The sequence below is a fragment of the Dendrobium catenatum genome, unplaced genomic scaffold (genome assembly GCF_001605985.2).
Source record: "Dendrobium catenatum unplaced genomic scaffold, ASM160598v2 fragScaff_scaffold_1446, whole genome shotgun sequence".
Classification (NCBI taxonomy): Eukaryota; Viridiplantae; Streptophyta; class Magnoliopsida; order Asparagales; family Orchidaceae; genus Dendrobium; species Dendrobium catenatum.
Genome location: NW_021319908.1, coordinates 2,881,521 through 2,903,086, shown reverse-complemented (window position 1 = coordinate 2,903,086; position 21,566 = coordinate 2,881,521). Strand labels below are relative to the sequence as shown.

At 32.5% G+C, this 21,566-nt stretch overlaps 1 long non-coding RNA gene across 1 annotated transcript; it reads left to right on the top strand.

The window, feature by feature from the left end:
- The first annotated feature begins 392 nt into the window (after window positions 1-392).
- On the top strand, window positions 393-751 carry LOC114580970. Its single transcript, XR_003702765.1, has 2 exons — window positions 393-562; window positions 650-751. It is a non-coding gene; the product is annotated as an uncharacterized LOC114580970 (long non-coding RNA).
- Window positions 752-21,566: the final 20,815 nt, after the last annotated feature.

Below are 21,566 nucleotides of genomic sequence, written 5' to 3'. Positions count from 1 at the left end.
CGGTATTGCTACGTATTATTTGATAATAACGAGGAATATCATCATGTGAAGACCAATACCGAATTATACCGAGCTATACCGAGCAATACTGAGCAATACAAAAAAATATCGAGTTTTTTCTAGGAAAAACTAGGTATTTTTTTGTATTGCTCGGTATAACTCGGTATAACTCGGTATTGGTCTTCACATGATGATATTCTTCGTTATTGTTTGGTATTGCTCGGTATTTGCTCGGTATTTCTCGTTTTTTAGCGCGATTTTAGCTCTGGAAGGACGTATCTCTACGTCAGGTGGGAGGACGCAATAAAAATTCTTGCTGATTTTATGATTGAGTTTTGATTTCCTATAGGCGCAACCTCCTATAGTTTAAGTACCTCTCCCGATAACGAAAGAGAAGTGAAAGTTTCAAGCGTTGGAAGGAAGCAAAGAAGAGTTGTGTAAGGCTAACGAGAGCGGAGATGAGGCTTGCACGTGCTCTATTTGAAACAACACCATTGTAGAGGTATGGGGTACTGCAGCAAGCAGCGATTTGGGCAGCATTCGATAAAGGGATTTGGAAGAGGTATGTATTTTTTATTAATATTATTATTATTTTTCTCCACAGCAGTGGCCAACACTGCATAAATAACCCACCAACTCAACACTTCAGCAGCTGTAAACCGAAAGAGACGTGCGTAACAGCAGATATCTGTGAAACCATACCACAAGAGGAAATAATACCAGCAGATCTGAAGGAAGCAGCTCCAAGAAGCAGAAACACAAGGAAAAGATGAACAATAAGAGAATAAACCAACAGAGCACAAATCAAGCAGAGCAACCCAAGCTGACAGCAATTGATGAGCAACACTAGAAAAGCTGAAATTCACCAAAGTCTAGATTAACAACCAAAAGAACCCAGCAGTACCAACCAACACTAGCACAAGAGACAGCCAAGAAAATAGTTATGATGAGGACAAGAAGCAATCAAGCAGCAATTTTCCTGAAGATGCAGAGCTAGATTGAGAGAAAGGGAAGTTGGATGGAATGAAATAGCATGCATAAAACTGGAAGCAAAGATGTAAAAAAGATGGAAAAGGTGCATATGAGAAATATGCTTGCAACAGCTATAAACAAATAAACCAAATGAGATCTGAATACCTGCGAACGGCGAACAGTCATAAGTTGGAGAAATTATTCTGTGCGGAATCCGGTTATAGAGCTGTGTTCGGATGCTTACGTGGAAAGTTAAAAGTCCGCGATATTTATTTGACTTGCGTATTGATTGAGTATTTATTGCGTAAAAATGTGCATATTGATTGAGTATTTTATTGCGTATTCATTGAGTATTTGTTGCGTATATGTTACACATTTTCTGCTTATTTACTGCTTATTTGTTGCGGATTTCACTTCATCTACAGTAAGCCCGAAAAGACAAACGGGTCGGGTAAGAAGTCAAATGAATATCCTAACTTTCCACGTAAGCACGCCACATATAATTATTTTACTGGCTTCCGAACACAGCTGTATAACTGGATTCCGCACAGAATAATTTCTCAGTTAGTTACACCTTATCTAAATGGTTAGAACTCGAAGTAATGTATGAACTGTGCGCTATTACCATAAGAAAACGCTTATACAATTGCATCATCATTTAAAGTGCCAAATAGCAGCTAAGCACTGGAAAATGTTCAACAAATAGTCCAGGAAAACTTTACTAGTTAGAATTACAAGAAAAAATGCATTCCAAACACCCTCAAAGGGCTTTCGTTTTGGTATTTTAGTTCAGGTATTTTAGTTCATATTTGTTGCGTGCCAAAATAGGAACGTTAGTAGAGTGAGAGTAATTGTCTTAACTTTGTAAGAAGATCCAACACCTACAGAAAAAAGAGGAGATATAAGAGATATCAAAACTTTAAACAAAAATTTTTAAAAAGAGGAAAATCATGGGGCCTGACTTAGTTGAAATGATTCCACCGGTGTTTGACATCAATTACAAATGATGCACTTTCTCAGATGAGACATTGATACAATATAATAAACAATGTATAAAACGTATTAAATGGTAAAAATTGGAAAAGACCTGTGACATTGGAGCCGTCTTTAAGAAATTGTTTGTTTGTTTGTTTGATTCAACTCATTTTTGGAAAGAACACCAAAGACTAAGATGTATAGTATAAACCCTGGTGCTAACGTCAAATGTCAAGGATTGTGTCAACAACATGCATCAATCCGATTAGTCATGTCGTGTATATTATTATTAGGGATTATAGGTGGAATTCAGCTAGCATCGATGTCGCTAGTCAACTATAGGTTAGCCGTAGTTAAGCGAATGTGTTTGAAGGACCGCACTTGAGCGACAATGGTTGAAGATTATAGTCACACAATGGTGATAGTCAGAGAACTATAGTCAAGTGATGGAGGTTGAAAGAATGCAGTTGGCGACGATTATCGAAGCACCATAATAGGGGGGATGGTGGTTGGAGGATCGTAATCAGAGGATGGTGGTCGAAGGACTATAATCGGGAGATAGGGTGATAGGAAATACTTGAGTTCGCAAGCAAACCTAGCAATAACCGGTAAAAACAGTGAGAAATATGCTGATTTCAGAGAGAAGACAATAAAACGATGCATGAATTTAAGAATATTGAGAGAAACACAAGGAAAACTTCTTGTATTCAATCCACGAACAAGAAAAACAATACATGATACAAGTTTCTTTTATTTAAAGGATCGAGAGAAGAGCTGTAGCAATCGTGGAAGAGAGGAGGCGTCGGTGTGAAGAAACTGAGCGATCGGCTTCATTTTATAACCGCGAATGGGAGGCGATCGAAGCCGTCGTCGCAGGATTCGCGGAGAAGCGACGCGAACGGCGCCGAACAGGTACTAAGTTACGGGATTTCCGTTTGAGTTCGGCGTGATTTCTGCAGGATTTACGCATGAAATAGGGATCCAATGGACAAGGTATGTACGTAGGATTTCCATTTTGCTTCTCTCTTTCGTTTCTTTTGGGTATAACATGAGGGTTAACAAACCCGCCTCCAAAAAGTCACATGCACCCACCCCGAAGTAAGCATTTACAAACCTTCAAAATGACATGATTCTCAAATTCTAGACTTGGGTTTTGTTTGAGACTAATTTTTTGATATTTTTTAAAATAATTTTTCTTAGTTAAAAATTTTCTAATTCAAAAAATTTTTTTATAAAAAAATTATTTTAGAAAGCAGTAAGAAAACTGTTCCAAACAAAGACTTGATAATACCTATCATAATGGGCGGATCCACCTTAAGGCTGGGAGGCAATTGATTCCCCCCTCTGAAAAAAGAAAAAAAAATCTTTATTGTATGATTTTTTAGGTAAGTTATCTCCCTTCATGTATTTTATAGTCTTTATTAGAAGGGTTTTTAGGCAATTTGCCTCCCCCCCTAAAAGTTTTAAAATAATATGGTCTTTAGGAAATTGTCCCAACATAATTAAACACATTGTGTAAAGATGTTATTGTTAGGGAATGATGAACTAAATACAAAGAGAAATAGTAAACAGAATAAAAAAATATCCTTACAACTAAAACTTGTGCCCGCAGGGGTGCTGCCCCTTGACCCGCGACTTGACCGCGCAAGTCGAACCCCGCTAGGGGCGCTGCCCCCTTGGACCCCCGACATATCTTTGAAGTGTACAATGATGAACAAATAGGGGTCAAGAGGCAACGCCCTCAGAACAAAACTCTACACTTTTACTTATAAGTTTGCTTCCCCTGAAAATTAAGGCTAGATCCACCCCTAGCTATCATGCAACACTTAGGGAATCTCCAACCGAACGCTAAACGAGTGTATGGAGTCGTTCCGTCGCTCCAACCGAACGCGAAAATTTCCGCCATTTAATCGCAGGTGAACAGTGCGACGCCAATATTGGCGTCGCACTGTTCACTCACCAAAATGAGGGCGAAATCTCTGGGTAGTGTCTTATATACAAACCCATCTGCCTTCCAAAATTTACCTCGGAACTTAGTTCGTTAAAACTCCCTCGCCGAATAAGAAAAGCAAGTGGAGGCCGAGGCCGAATTTTTGGAGCCCACACCCTAAAAATTAAGACTAGATCCACCCCTGGCTATCATGCAACACTTAGCATGCAATCCTATGAAGAGAAATGTGAATTAATCAAAGCACTTCTTTAACTTTCCAACTGAAAGCACATCACACAATACATCAAACAAGAAACATTCCATGAAAATAACTAATTAACAATAGAATTTTGAATAAGTTTACATCAAACATTAAACATATAGCAATAAAAATCAAATATAAAATAAATGTAAAATTATACTTCAAAACATTAAAATAACTTGTCTATAGATAGTTGACAGAATTTGCTACTAAAAATAGAGTTATATATTTATTTATTTATATATTTAGATCTATTTGATTTGCTGAAAATTGCATGCAAATTATTTCAAATAAAGAGGATTTGAAAACTTTGATGTTTAATCTGTTGAAAAATAAATGCAGAATAAAGTTTTGTTGAATATTTTTATGCACTCTAAATTCACACATTTTCAAATGAATTCGAAAAGACACCAGTTTCACATCATAAGTAAACTCCTTACTCCTCTGTCTTCTGTTGCCACCAATTGTCATCCCTCTCCCCATTGGATCTCACTCGCCACCGCTGGCCATCACATGTTGCATTGGTTGTCGCCCGCCCACCTCCTCCGCCACTGTCAATTCCCACCCGCCCACATCTTACCACCTTTGCCAGCCCTTGCTACCTGCCGCCTTCTACCATGCTGCCGGCCACATGCTGCTCCCATCATTTAATTTTATGTTGAGTTTATTTTATTTCAATCCAAACAAAAATAATAATAATCCCTTGTATTTATTCAACACCTATTGTTTGACAAAATTTAACCAAAGGCTCGTTTTTAAAAGTCTGCTACTAATATTTTAAGTACTTGTATTTTTAGCCATTTGTATATTTGATTTACATTACCTTTTTTAGCAGTCAATATTCTAAATTAAGTAGCACTACACATTGACCATTAGTGCTGTAATGGTATATATTCAATATATTGCCAAGTCATTTTTGCACAACAAGACTTGTTTTTATTTATTTATTTATTCTTCTTTCTGTTTCTGCTGAGATCAACAATGGCCAAGTCTTCGAGTCTTTCTTTCTTTCTCTTAATCCTCATTGTTTTTGCCTCAGGTATGTTTTTTGCAAGCAATCTCAAAATTTATCAAATGATTTCTTCTCCTCTTTTTTTTGTTTCTGTGCCTGTAAAAAATCATTGTTTTTTCTTACAATATGCACTACTATTAACATAAGCTTTCACATCACTTTTCAACCCTACATTAGCTGTAAAAACTCCATCCATTTGATTTGCAGCAATTTCAAAATCATTGTGCATTCGTCGTATTTGTAATCGCTGCAAATGGTTTCCACAACGCTATTTAAACAGCTGCAATAGATGTAGTTTTTGACAGCGTTTGCTTTAGCAACGATCTGTTTACCAAATGATTTCTTCTCCTCTTTTCTTGTTTATGTGCCTGTAAAAAATCATCAAAATCATTATTTTTTCTTACAATACACACTAATATTAAAATAAGCTTTCACAACACTTTTTCAACCCTACATCAACTGTAAAAACACCAACCATTTGATTTGCAGCGATTTCAAAACCATTGCACATTTGTCATATTTGTAATCACTACAAATGGTTCAGAACGCTATTTAAATAGCTGCAATAGATATAGTCTTTGATAGCGTTTGCTTTAACAGTGGTTTGTTTACCAAATGATTTCTTGTCCTCTTTTCTTGTTTATGTGCCTGTAAAAAATCATCAAATCATTATTTTTTCTTACAATACACACTACGTACTATTAACATAAGTTTTCGCATCACTTTTTTAACCTTACATCAACTGTAAAAACAACAAGCATTTGATTTGCAGCGATTTCAAAACCACTGCACATTTACCGTATATGTAATCGATGCAAACAGTTTCCACAATGCTATTTAAACAGCTGCAATAGATGAGTTTTTGACAGTGTTTGCTTTAGTAGCGGTTTGTTTACCAAATGATTTCTTCTCCTCTTTTATTATTTATGTGCTTGAAAAAAATCATCAAAATCATTGTTTTTTCTTACAATGCACACTACTATTAAAATAAGCTTTCACAATACTTTTTCAACCCTACAATAGCTGTAAAAACACCAACCATTTGATCTGCAGCGATTTCAAAATCACTGCACATTCGCCGTATTTGCAATCATTGCAAACAACTTCCACAATGCTATTTAAATAGCTGCAACAGATATAGTTTTTGACAGCGTTTGCTTTAGCAGCGATCTGTGTACCAAATGATTTCTTCTCCTCTTTTATTGTTTTTGTGCTTGTAAAAAATCATTAAAATCATTGTTTTTTTGCTTTAGCAGCGGTCTGTTTATCAAATGATTTCTTCTCCTCTTTTATTGTTTCTGTGCTTATAAAAAATCATAAAAGTCATTGCTTTTTCTTACAATACGCACTACTATTAAAATAAGCTTTCACAACACTTTTTCAACCCTACAATAGCTGTAAAAACACCAACCATTTGATCTGCAGTGATTTCAAAACCACTGCACATTCGCCGTATTTGTAATCATTGCAAACGGCTTCCACAGTGCTATTTAAACAGCTGCAATAGATGTAGTTTTTGACAGCGTTTGCTTTAGCAACGGTTTTAACCTCTACAATTATGTTATATTTTAGCAGTCATAACAGCTGCGAATCTAGAAAATGAGTCTTTAGAAGCGGTTATTACCTATGCTAAACTGCACTGTGGCTCTATAGCAGCGGTAATAACCACTGCATTACTGCACTATGACTTTTTAGCAGTGGTTATAACTATTGCATTACTGGCTTTAAAAAATAATAATTTGAAGCATGCACATACTTGATTTAACATTAACAATTTATCATCAATTGTAAACTTCATCACAAAGTACAATGGTACGAGAGGTTTATAACAATAAAATATATCAAAATACATTTGTAGTGACAAACAAATATAATTTCTTCTTGTTGGATGCCTTTTTTATTGGTATAATATATTTCTTTTGTTAACTGTGCAGTTGAAATCATGGCGCCTATGGTAAAGGCAGACAGGATATGCACAGAGATTCTGAACTCAAATAGCTGCAACGTTCCTGCTTGCACATACGATTGCTATAATCTAAAGAAGGGCCATGGAGAGTGCATTGCCAATAAAAATAAACCTGGCTATGCATGCTTCTGTTTCTATAGCTGTTGATCTTATTTATTTGATTCCATGGCAATGTTATTCAAATAAATATATATATTAATAAAGAACAGTTCTTATGATTGAAGTTTTGTAATCTTCTTATCAAGGAAAAATCATTAAAATAAAAAAATTCAAATCAAATCGGTTGATTATCTGTAAGTTCAGCGAGAAATTATTCTGTGTGGATACGGATGAAGTCCGAAGGCTAATCAGAACGCGTCACATCATCAGGTACACAACGGTACCCAGCCGCGGTACATAGCAAACGGGTGACCTAGCGTGTTTTGATTTGCCTCCGGACGCCGTCCATATCCGCATAGAATAATTTCACCAGTTCAACCACTTAGGAAATCCGACTACTTTTAAAAATTATTATTTTGATCATCTATTTTAATCCAACATTAGCTCTAACTAATTAAACATAATGATAATGATATGATACAAACAAAAATATTTGTAGGCAAATTATATAAATGGCTTCTAAGATATAAAATAGAAAGATTCATTGGGTTCTTATAATGATTTATCCCAAAGCTTTTGGAGATTAAAAGAAAAGAAGGAAAACTTTCAATAGCACATTTGGTTTGAAGGAATTGGAATAATGAAAAAAATTTTACTTCATTATTTTGTATTGAGAGTTTCGTTCTAATCTATTTAACGCAAAATCAGATTTATTTCAGAAGTAATAGCATAAGCATTTTTTATTGTTAATTTTCTTTTAGATGTTATTAAAAAAAACCAAAAATAAAATAAAAATCATCACTGTGGCTCAGGATCTCATAACCTCAGAACAAGTCTTCAAAAAATCAAACTGGTTATCATATTGTTTAATTTCAAAAGTTAGAAAGCTGCTAATATGATGAGATCTTTTTATTTGGATGATGAAAGATGCTCCACAAATTGGCCATATGGACTGTTGAATGTTAAATTTTAGAAAAAGATTGAGAGCCTTGTCCTGAATTTCACTATATTAAGAGCACATCATATTAGCAACTTTCAGCCTATGTATTTATCTATTTTCAACTGAAGCCTATTTACTTGTTTCCTTCGTAAAGAAGGCCTTTTGAATGTTCATTATGTTACCAGTTAAACAGCCTAGCAGACCAGCCATTATACTCGATAGAAGATTGAAATCATCAAATCGTTCTAAGGTTATCCAACTGAATAATGAACTTCTTCATCTAATGATGCAAAACCCTGTCATTGACACAATATCTCTATGAAATTGAAGCAAAAGTGGATTGCTTAACATATGCAAGTTGCTCCTTTGATCAAGGCAATGTTTATATTGTTTAGAAATTCATAACTTTATTAATTCTACTGTTTCTATTACATGGTTATAAATAGTGTAGAGGGTAGAAGACAAGGTTGTTATAGAGTGCTGATTGGATAGCCGTTGGTAACAGCCTCTATGGCAGACTTAGTGGAGCAGCACTGTCGTTGAGGTAGTATGGGCTATGTGGTCCTGGCTGAATTGAGACCTTGGAGTTGGTTTAATTTAGATGTGCTAACAACATAGGTTTCGTTTGGGACTGCTTTTTTATTGCTTCTTAAAGTAACTTTCGAGTACAAAAATTTTAACTTTTGTACTAAAAAGCTGTTTTAAGAAGCAGTAAGAAAGCCGTCCCAAACGAAGCCATAGTCTTCAAAGTAGCAATTATAACAAAGCTTCAACCAATTAGCTTAGATGAATTATGTTTTTTTTATGTGTAGTACTGAAGAGACTAACCTAGCTACTTAGCCTGCCCTTGAACACTTTAGATTCTCATAAAGCGCTAGTTGCTTCATCATGATTGTTCACAAGAGCCATTTTTTATAGAAAGTATGAAAGATGATCGAGTGATTGTTTTTTATATCATATACTTGACATGACATAAAAGTTTGTATAAAACATTACAACCAAAAGACATGGCTCTTAAGAGTCTTCTTTAATTATTGTCAGTTGACATCTCTCATAACATTGAGGCTCATTTGCCCTCTTCCTTGGTGATTGCCAATCTTTCACTATGTGGTAGAGTTGAAGAGCTTAAAATATCCAGGATAATCTAAATGTCCTCCAACAAAATCATTAACAAGATTTTCAATATCAAAATGTGAACAAGGAAGCTAGGGCATACGTTTAGCTTTGGTGGTTGTTAATGTTGTGTTGACAGTTGTTGCCCCTGGTCTTTTTTGTTGATAACTTCACTCTAAAATTTATTCTGGATCCTTGCTTAAATCAACAAACCCTGAGTTGCTTATCAACAAATCACAAACATGAGCAAACATAACTTCTACTCCATCATTGATCCAAGGCACCACAGTAGCCAATAAACTTATGCTACAAGTATTCTTAACTGCGTAGCTAGTGAATTCTTGTCTATTAGCCTAACTACATTATCTAATTGTGACGCCCCAAAATCTAAAATGGAAGGATTTCATTTCTTTTTTCTTTATTATCTTTTTTATTCAATTCATTAACTGCTAAATTATTGACTACCAAAGATGACTAATTTCATTAAGGAAAAATAGAACATCATAAAATATAATTACATTATTACGATCAATATTTACATCATGATTAAAGTCTAAAGTCGAAAATAATATATGCACTAGTCACAACAAGCTAAAAAAGAATATATATAAAATCAAATAGATGAAAATAAAAACTAAACTATCACCACTGTTTAGCCTCGGTTTATTGGCTTCTTATCTTTACATAAAATTATATAAAATCATATAATGAGAACATAATCCAGCAAGTAACCAAAACTTACCAATGCATTCAATATAAGATAAAAGAATCAAAATGTCTATACCAGTTCTAGTCAATTTCAATCAATAATATATTAGTATGAATAATAAGCAATCTATAAAATCAGTATCAATAATAGTAAAACTAATATTAATCAATAAAGTCAAAAGTGATCAATCAAATTATAAGAAAAATTGATAAAAAATACTATTAATCAATGTGTCATGTTAGTATGCTATGTTAGCGTACTGCATCAATATGTCTATCAATGCTTGTTAATGTCTTTTTTATATGCTATGACATATTATATCAGTATCCATGCATGTTCTATTAGTTCACCTTTCATTATATTTATCAATAAATTCATATGTTATCATGTAAATGAAACCATAAATATAATTACGAATAGCAAGATAGAACATTCAACTTTAATGTGGTATTTTCATCCTTTAGTCCAACTATCGACCAGTTGGTCATAAGAGTTTTGTACTTTTGTTTTGTCATCATTGTTTATTATCTTAAGTCAATTCACATGTGACTTTCAGCAAATCATTAAGAGTCGTCACACTCTACGCGTCGACGTAATTCAATTAATCAATTATATATTAAACTAACATCTCATGTTCTATCAGTTCACCTTTCATTATATTTATCAATAAATTCATATGTTATCATGTAAATGAAACCATAAATATAATTACGAATAGCAAGATAGAACATTCAACTTTAATGTGGTATTTTCATCCTTTAGTCCAACTATCGACCAGTTGGTCATAAGAGTTTTGTACTTTTGTTTTGTCATCATTGTTTATTATCTTAAGTCAATTCACATGTAACTTTCAGCAAACCATTAAGAGTCGTCACACTCTACGCGTCGGCGTAATTCAATTAATCAATTTTACATTAGACTAACATCTAGGATTACTTCATAATTTTTTATTTTAAGGAAAGCTAGTCGACCCACCCTCGCGGAGGGTATTATGTTTTAAGAGCTAAAATGTATTAATTATAGTGTTAACATCCAACATTTCTTGCTTACATGCAAATGACACGTTTAATTATCTTATATCAATCATATCATTTTTTCAATGCAAGTCAATATCATGCATGAAATATAATAATCTAAGTAATACAAAAATGAATTTGTTAAAAAAAAAAAAGACTCTTAGTCTTTTTTTTTCTCTTAAGATTTATTCTTATTTTATTGTTGTTTAATCTAAGAAAATGTAATTATCATTCTTGTGGAACATGATATAATCACAAATATATAAATCCTTTGATTTTAATTAAGTGATACATCCCAATCAATCCACAATATTTATATTTCTAATTAGAAATCTTGCTGAATAATTAACAGGATTCAGAAATTAAACTCAAATTATAAAAACATATATCTTTATTTATCTGTTTATTTAAATAACATTTCCATCAATGTCAGATAAATCAGATCATGATCAACAGTCGTAAAAACAGTAGCATGCATAGGCAGTTCCAGCTGTATTGGAAATGCACTCTCCAAAGCCATTCTTCTTCCGTTTAAAGCACTCTTCTCTGCAAACAGGAAGGTTGCAGCTGTTTGGGTCAAGAATCACTTGGCATCTCTTTTGTGCCTCCACCTTCGGCACCATCATTTCAACTGCAAAAGTTATAAAACAATCAAATTATAGTAAAAAACAAAGCATCTAACATGAGAAAATTATATTTGTTTGCATTTTAGATGAAAAGAACAATGGCTTCGACGATCTTTTACGAATATAAAAACAGGAAATGAGAAGAAGAAGAAATCATTTGGGTAAATTTTCAATAGACTGCTGGCAGATCGATCGAGATGTTTATATATATAGATTACCTGAAGCAAAAACAATGAGGATCAAGAGAAGGAAGAAAATGCTCGAAGGCTTGGCCGCCATTGTCGATCTCAACAGTTAGCAAAAAGAAAACAAAGTATTATTGTGAATATTGAAATGGATTGACGATTCATTGATGAAGTGCCAATACGATATATAACATTACTGCATCAACGCCTAATTAACAAACAGTGCTACCTAATATAGAATACTGAGTACTGACCACTATAAATAGGTGATATGCATGCATCAAATAGACAATTGGCTAAAAAGTTTATTTTCCTTAAAATATTAGTTGCTAATTTTTATACAGCGAGCTTTGGGCTGCCTTGTGTGAAATTATAGGCTGGAGGCTTAAGAAATATATTAATATGGTGATATGATAATTCTAATAACTCTACTTGAATTTTCTCTTCAAAGAGAATTATGTATGCTAGAATATTCACAGGAAAAGAATGAATTTATCATTTTAATACTGAATAAAAATCCCACATAGAATTAATGATATGAGTTGAGAGCAGCTCCTAAGAAATACTAGATTTTTAAATGGACAGTTTGGGAAGAGAAAAAATTATGAGACTTTGCCCATTCAAGATAGTTCACTAATGTGAATTAAATATTACAATGGTTGCACTTCCACATAGCTTGACAATATGATAATATGATGTGGTAAGTATGATAGGTGGAAAACATCTCTTGTGGTGATAACATGTGAGACTTGAGATGTTTGAGTTATCATCAAAAGATGATGGGTGGTCAATTTAATCATTCTATTTATACTGGAGATCCTAAGAGAGATTGAGAACATGTAAGATGAGTGTCAAACGATAGTGATTGACAAGCACGTACCATATCACATAAATAGTCAATAGATATCTAATGTCAATAAAAACAATATAAGAGTTAGTTAAATTGTAATATATTTCACTTATTTCAATGTAAATTCACTTACTATAAAATTAATCATAATCAAATTTTAATTAGAATATCCTAACCTTATTAATGAGTAGCAACCTCAAGGTTTATTTTGGTTTTATGGTGGCTTTTAGGCTTGCTTTATTGGTTTTACATGATGTAAAAAAAAAAAGATTTTAATAAGATGCATCTCTTCAATCATTTATCTAACCACAGTCAATAAATTTATAAATCAAACTGAAATAGAAATGAGAGGAAGTAATCATTTGGGTAAATTTTGATATTGCATGCAAACATTGGTGTGTGTAGAGAACTAACATCCTCATTAGTTTCCTTAACTTAGAAGCATACACTAGGTAAATGGTAACACTTTATTCTCATCTTAGTGGTAATGTATTACTCTAATATCTTTTGTAATAACTCAAATTCTTAATTACTGAGATATTATTTGATTTGACCTAATAATCTGACAGTTTTATTTAGTTGTTGTAACTTCCCATGATTGCTAGCTTCTACACGAGCACGTTTAACTTTGAAGTTTATAAAAATATTCTAACCATTATATCAAAAGATGTCTCGATATTTAAGAGTTTACTTTTACTTTATTGAGACGTTTAACAAATGCTACGATTGGTTAGCTCTGTATGATTCCAATAAGCCTTCAGCCATAGTCGAACCCAACTCTGATCCATCTTCATCCACAACCAAATCCAATCTTGCTCAGGCTAGTCATCCAAGCTAGTCATCCAACGCTCACTTGTTCAAATGCTGGGATCTCTAAACAAAAATTAAATCAATAATAAGAACAAGAAAAGTAATCTCAATCATACTTGTACCATTTCATTTGACCCAACTTGCTAGCTATACCGCAGCTGTAAAGGGCCCTAATTGGAGGAAAGCAAAGTTCTACATGATCTGTAGCTCTACCATCACCTCCCTTTGATGTTCTTTGAAGAAAATGACACCAAAATCGATCAATTTTAATGGAAAGATAGTTAGGTGCAATGATCATCGATCAGATCGCTTAAGAGTTCACAGAAGAGTATGGCCTTGACTATATTAAGGTTTCGTTTGGAACAACTTTTTTGCTACTTTATAAAACTATTTTTTAGCAAGAAATTTTTGTATTAAAAAGTCATTTTAGAAAGAAGTAAAGAAGTTGTACCTCCAAAACGAAGCCCAAGGCATTAAACACAAAGGATGAAATGCTGACCATTCAGTGTTCTTCTCAATGTGGATATTCATCATAATTGGCCGATTACTTAGCTATGCATATCATTTCTGAACTTCTTCAAAAGCTCCATCAATGATCTCATATATGTAATTTGGGTACAGTTTCCCAATTTATGGGAATTCATGTAACATAAATTGTCCTGTGTTGACCTCACTCGATCTCAGTATTCAATGGAGGCATGAACATTCTCTAGCAGACCTGCAAAATTGCAAACCTATATATTGCTCATCCTTTCTCTAGCAAGTCTTCAGCCATAGAATTTTGTTAATCCTTCTTTCTATCAAGTTTGGTTGGCTCGCCATAATGCGTAATGATTGGATGTCCTGATATTTCTTTTGCTACAAATTCATTGTGCCAATTCATGCATGCCCCTCTTAATTCTCACTTTCAAGCTTTAAAGAAGTTGTGTGAGATATCTGAGGCATTGTTTCTCGTAGGCTTATTGTCATGTGTAGAATCTGATGGTTTTGATCAATCTGATTATTTTGCTGTCTCGGACCTCAAGTTTCTCGTGCTCGCTTTACTTATTTCTCCAAATTTTCATAGTGAATTTCTTGGTGTGGTGTGGCCTGTAGTTTTTTCCCCTTATTTTGAGTTTTTCTACGTTAAACCCTGGTGTAATTTACTTTCCACTTCTTTTCCATTCTTTCGTGTTTCTTCATTATGGTGTTTACTCCTCATCATCATCTTCCCCAACACTTATTATCAACCCCAATGATCTTCATTTATATGCTTAATTAATCATTTAATCATATACAGATTAGGCAGATGATCTACCTGATCGAAAGGCAATCAATCATAAGTTATTGTGTATTTCTTGGTTCTTCAGCACTTATCTTCTAGTGTGCAAAAAACCAATCCATTGTGACTTTATCATTTACCGATGTGGAGTAATGAGTTTTAACTATGTTATCTACAGACATATTTGGCATATATTACATGAATTTTAACTTCTTCTATCTCAACCGATGATCAGTTGTGATAATATTTTTGCCATGACACTTGCCAATAACTTTAGTTTTCATGTCCACACGAATAATATTACACTCTCTGCTTATAATTACGGTTGGCTTATGATGTGTGCTAACACTCTCTGCTTACCATTTTCATCCATTACGAAACAAGATAAAAATTCATTCTAGCTCATTAGCTTGCGGGGGGAAGTTAATAGAATAAAGTCATAGCATTTTTTATCCTAAGAAGTCTCTCAAGTACTCCTTGGATATCCTAACTTTTGGGAATAAAAACACACAACAAATACATAAAAAAGAGAAAATACAACTGAAAAGAAAGAACATCAGAATTTAACCCAAGAAAATCCAAAACCGGTAAAGAAACTATAGAGCCACCCCACACCAACAAATTCAGTATAAGAAAATGAGAAATTGTACATCTCTTCTCTCTCTCTTATTATCTCTCTTCACTCTTCACACATTCTACTTCTACAGCATAACTAATAAAGAGACACGCATTAACCATTCTAAGGAATGCAACCGTTCAAGTTAAACATTAAAAAACAAAAAAGAAAATTGTATAGCGTGACTCGTAGCGCTCCACTTTTTTGTCTTCAGCCAGACTAGCAATGCTGTAGCATCAGGGTTTGGAGCGTTGCAGCACTCCGCTCGTTGTACAACGTCGCAGCGTTAGAGTATACAATATTGCAGCATTGTACGAGAAAAATATTCGGGCCAATCAACCAACATAACTGAGATATGAGTCAACAGTACAACCCGATTGATCAACTCAATCAGATGCAACACAAAACGAATGCTAAGCACTTATCCGAAACAGCCCTACTTATAATACTCATTCAAATCCTGCCATCTGCAACTGAATGCATAATACCTTTGTATTGAATGGCTTAATTACTGTTTACACTATGTTTTATCAATATAATGGTTTTCTACTATTTACTTTCTTCCTCTTTGCTGCATTCTCAGAATTAAACTTTTCAGATCTCTGCAGTAAGCAAAAGAAAACAAAGTATTTTGTTTTTAAAGGAATTATTTGGCAATTTGTTGAATATTTACCATTACAGAACTAATGTCTGACGTATAATGCTACAAAAATATAATATTAACTAAGTATAATTAAATTGGTTAATGTACATCAAATATACAATTGGCTAAAAATACACTTCCTAAATATGGATTGCGGCTAAATATGTAGAAGCAGTTCTTAGAATGGTTTTCAAGCAACAAAATCTAAATTTTGGTCAAACTATTTCAATCTGAATTTAGTTAGAATGGGAATTATAGTTCTTGGAATTTTTTTTTAAATAAAATTAATATTAATATGGTTTAAAAAAAATATTTAGTTTGACCGGCACGAATCCATATGTAATATTTGAAAATTATTGAAATTAAAATCAAAATCATCCAAAGACTGACTTCCATAAATTTATAGTTAAATTACGTCTTAATGAAATAAATTCAACAACACCAAAGGTGATTAAATCCAAGTCCTAATTAGCTCGAATCAAACAATTGAAGGGCACTTATAAATTTTGGGATATTAATTAAAGAATAAAATGATCTTTAAAATTTAAATGCTTAAAGTCAAAACAAGTGGCTCAACGAGACGTGTCCAACAAGCCCGAGATCACTTGATTTTAAGGTCATTAAAATACTACATTTTTAAATAAATTATTTATAATCGAAGGATTTGATATGAGCAATCCGATTGAGAGTTATGCCACTTTAATAAGTATTATAAATAGACTCATATTCTTCATCTTTGAAAAGCTTGGTAGCTATTACTTTGTTAATTGGTTGGGTGAATTTGAAAAACCAAATTATATGATAATAGGATTAAGAAAAACCAAATTATAACAACATATCTTTTGCAATATGTTTATTTAAACAACTTTGTCATCAATATTTAATAATTAAGGTTTTGTTTGGGACAGATTTTTGTCACTAATTTTTTTTTTATTTTTAAAAAAAATTTGTATTAAAAAAATGTTTTAGAAAACAATATGAAAACCGTTCCAAATAAAGCCTAAATCAAATCAATAGCAGTAAAAACAGTAACAGGCATAGAGGCCAGTATCAGACTTTTCTGAAATGCACTCTCCACGACCCTTATTTTGTTTAATGCATTGTTGTCTGCAATCAGGAACGTCGCAGCTATTTCAGTTAATTATCTCTGAGCATAGCTTGAATACCTCAACCTTTGGCTTTATCATTTCAACTACAAAGTTAACAAAACAAACAACTCATATTATTACAAGGAAAAAAACAATACATTAGAAGAAGAAACCATTTAGCCACTACATAAAAACTAGGTATACCGGCGGAATTTCTGGCGGACTTATATCAGTCGATAAAAGCGGCGGTCTAATCGACAGACTTATATCCGCTGGTAAATGCTCATTTTCCGGTGAAATTTTAAGATTTCAGACGGATTTCGGCTGCCGGTATTACACGATTTTCCTGTAGTGAACTGAATTTTCAAATTGCACGCAAAAACTCTTGTGTGGGTATATATCTATATAGATATCACTTGAAGCAAAAACAATGAGGGTCACGAGAAGGAATAGGTGTGTCAATTTTGAGTCACGGGTCAGGTTCGGTTCGAACCCGAAATTGACTAGACACTGTTCGGGTCAACCCCCGAACAATTTTTGCAAACGGGTCGGTTTTTCGGACCCGAACTTGATCCCGCTTCAGGTCCGGGTCAACCTGACCCGACCCGAATGACCCGGTGCCAACAAAAAACCTGCTAGTTTTCGGGTCCAAAAACATGTCAATCTCTGCTTTTCGGGTCAAAAAAAGGGTCAAGCTCGGGTTGCAGAGTCAAAAACAGGTTTTCGTGTAAAAAACAGATCAATTTCAGGTTAATTTTGGGTCAAAAGGTCAACCGAACTCAACACAATTTTTGAAACGAGTCGAATTGTTGAACCCGAACCCTACCCGTTTCGGATTAGGGTCAACCCAAACTCAACATTTTCGGGTCGAGTCCAATATTGACACCCCTAAGAATGAAGGAAACAGTCAAAGGAATGGCCATTGTTAATCCCAGCAGTTAGCAAAAAGAAAATGAAGTGTTGTCGAGAAAGAAAAAGCCTGACAATTTAATGTTTTTTTTGGGACATTTAGGCCATTTAAGGCAAACTCACACACACAACGCATACACAGACTCGAACCCTGAACCTCTTAGTTGGAAGCCTAAGCTCTCAACCAATAGGCCAAGGAGAGTTATGTATGACAATTTAATTTATATTTGTGTCTTATATGATAGTATTGTTTTCTTTATTCTCTTATTTTTTGTATCTAACTTTTTGTATTGAAAACTTCTATAATTAAATTTAGGACCATCTAAACTCTAATTTCAACGAACTTATATTCGAATTGAACATACTGATGAGACAAACCCAACGACATTTAAAATGATCTAACCTACTCTAAATAAACTCAAATCAAGTATGCCAAGCGTATTTGAAAACTTTGTGACATTAATTTGATGACTAAATGATTTTCTAATATTACATGCTTACTTCCAAAATCAGCAACTCGATAAAGTAATTCAATTAACAAGTTCAAGATCACTTAATTATGAGTCATTCAAATATTAATGTTGAAAGAATAGTATATGTCAGACAAAGTATTTTTTAATATTGGCTATATTTAATAAAATGCAAATCTAAAAAATTATAAATAGATCCCATCCTCCAATCGAAAGATGTGTAGAGCTAAGTCTGGACTTGAAGTTGGAGAGGGCTATGGCCTACAATTGATGGCGATGATTGTTGTCACTTCCTCTAAGACTAATGCACATCATCAATATAATTGTGTTCACCAAATTCATCACATGATGGTGTGCATTAATACATGCAATTGGCAATGTAATCTAGGATTTAAAGAGGTTAGTTTATTATAAAATTAAATATATTATATTTTTAGTTTTAATTTTCTTTTAAGTAAGATTAAATTATTAATTTCTATCTCGATTAACATCAAAAAATTGTAATGATAAGTAATATCATTATAATCTTTTAACTAATACACTTAATTTAATTTTCTTTAATCATTTAATTGTTACTTAAATTTCAAAATGATTAATTGTATTTTAGTTATCTCATTAGGCACTTAATTAATCAACTACTCATGTATGAAAAGTTATAGCAAGAACAATGTTGTGAAAAATCAATAGAAATAATGCTATTATTTAATTATTATTTACAATATTAATTAATTATATATTTAATAATGTCTATTTTAAATTATATTAATTAAGTTAATTATATTTGTGTTTAATTACTAATTATATATTTAAGTTATATTAGATAATTAATTTATGCAACAATTATAATATTATTTTTTAATTAATTTACTTACTAATTAATATTTTAAATTATATTAATCAAGTTAACCTTAAAGATGTATAGGGTTGCATGACGGGAGTCACATCTTGAACCCTATATGGGACAAACTACTACATGACGGGAATCACTACTTGAAGTTGTAAGGGCCATCTCTAGAATCCTATATGTCTAGTTGATGATTTTTGTATAGGGGTATTGATGAGTTTGTTAGTTACTTGAGATTGTGAAACACCTTAAATAAAAGAAGTTAAACTCTTTAAACATCAATGTGTTTTTTGGCTTGATGGTTGGAATTTTATTTAAGAAACTTTGTTGTTATGTGTGCTTATCCTAGGGTAATCCTAGGATGGATGACCTCCTTGGAAGTTGCACTAACAGGATAAAAATCATGTGACTCTTAGTCAAAGCAAACAATATCTCGATAGTTAAGAGTTTGGACTACTACACAATGTGATCTCGATATGATAATTAAGCTTATGGGCGATAGAGGTAGAACAATCTCAAGAGGCAGTACAATCTCATGAGACTATATGCTAGAGTCCTAGACTTAAAGATCTCAACATGACACCTTCTAAGGTTGAAGAAAGGGAATTATGAATATGAATTGAAATCTTTTAAAGTTGCATTTGACAAGATGGGATACAAATAGTTTAATATAATGAGATTTATATAACTCTCTCCATAAATCTTATGTGTAGTAATGTATCTTCATCAGTTATGTTCTTACTTATTATGCAAAATTCCTATATGATGATAATTGACCCAATTTTTTCATTCTTTTGTTGATGCAGGTGGAGATTCTATATGTCCTTATGTTACTACTATATTGGATGTATATCTTTTTGAGCATTGTTGCTCACCAGATGATTATTCTAATTATTGCATGTAAAGGGAAGGATAAGGGTGGACCAGAATAGTGTTAGTTTCTGTTTGTAAACATTTTTGTTATTTTAATCTATGTAAGAGAACTTTTTGGAGGTTAGTAGCCAATTTTTAGTCACTCATTTTGGGTGTCAGATTAATGCTTTGTAACATAAAATTTTTGGAAATGAAAATTTGATTGTTTCTGCTTATAGCTGATGTTTTAAGTTATGGTTTCCTTCGAATATGGTTTTGCAGTCAGCTCATGTATTATAATAAATTTAATAGAGTAATGCAAGTTATTGACAACCATCGTTGTTTCATTCTGCATCGACTATTTAACATAGTGCCGACATGGGTGTAACAGTATGGATTTACTAAATCTAAGATTTAAGATAAAACAAGGAGAAATAGAGTAGTTATTTCTATTATTTGGGTGGATTTAGTCACTTATTTTGGGTGTCAGATTGATGCTTTGTATCATAAATTTTTTTAAAATGAAAATTTGATTGTTTCTATTTATAACTGATGTTTTAAGTTATGATTTCCTTCGAATATGGTTATGCAGTCAGCTCATGTATTATAATAAATTTAATAGAGTGATGCAAGTTATTGACAACCATCGTTGTTTCATTCTGTATCGACTGTTTAACGTAGTGATAACATGGGTGTGACAGTCTGGATTTACTTAATCCAAGATTTAAAATAAAACAAGGAGAAATAGAGTTGTCATTTTTATTATTTGGATGGATTTAGGTTAAATCATGCTAAAATCTTATTCAATTATGCTGCCAAAAGCCTCATCAACAATCAATGGAACTAAGGAAGATGAAGAGGCTATCAAACGAAAAGTAAGATATAACTTTAGTAGGATTTAGTAAATTTTTAAATAGGGATTTAGTAAACCCTGAGTGTGTTAAATCCTGAAAACTAATTGTTAAGATAACTGTTAAATTATGTAAAATTATTTGGCAACATAATTTAGGATTTAAGGTAATCAATTCATTAAAAATTAAATATTAATTTGTATTTTAGATAACTTATCAATTTCAATTTTAATTATGCCAATAAATTATAATTATAAATAATATAATTAGAAGATAACTTCAATATTAAAAAAATCAACTACTAATTTAATTATTAATTATAATATTAATGATCTAATTTCTTATTTTGATATTATTTTAATAATAATTAAAATAAATAATTATTTAATTATTACTTACACTATTAATTATTTAATTAAATATTTATATAATTAATAATTTAATTATTAAGTATAATACAAATTATCTAATTTTTTGTGTTATTTTAATAAATATTTAATTTCTAATTAAATATTAATATATGTAATTAATTATAGGGGTGTCAATTCGGGTCAGCGGGTCGGGGTC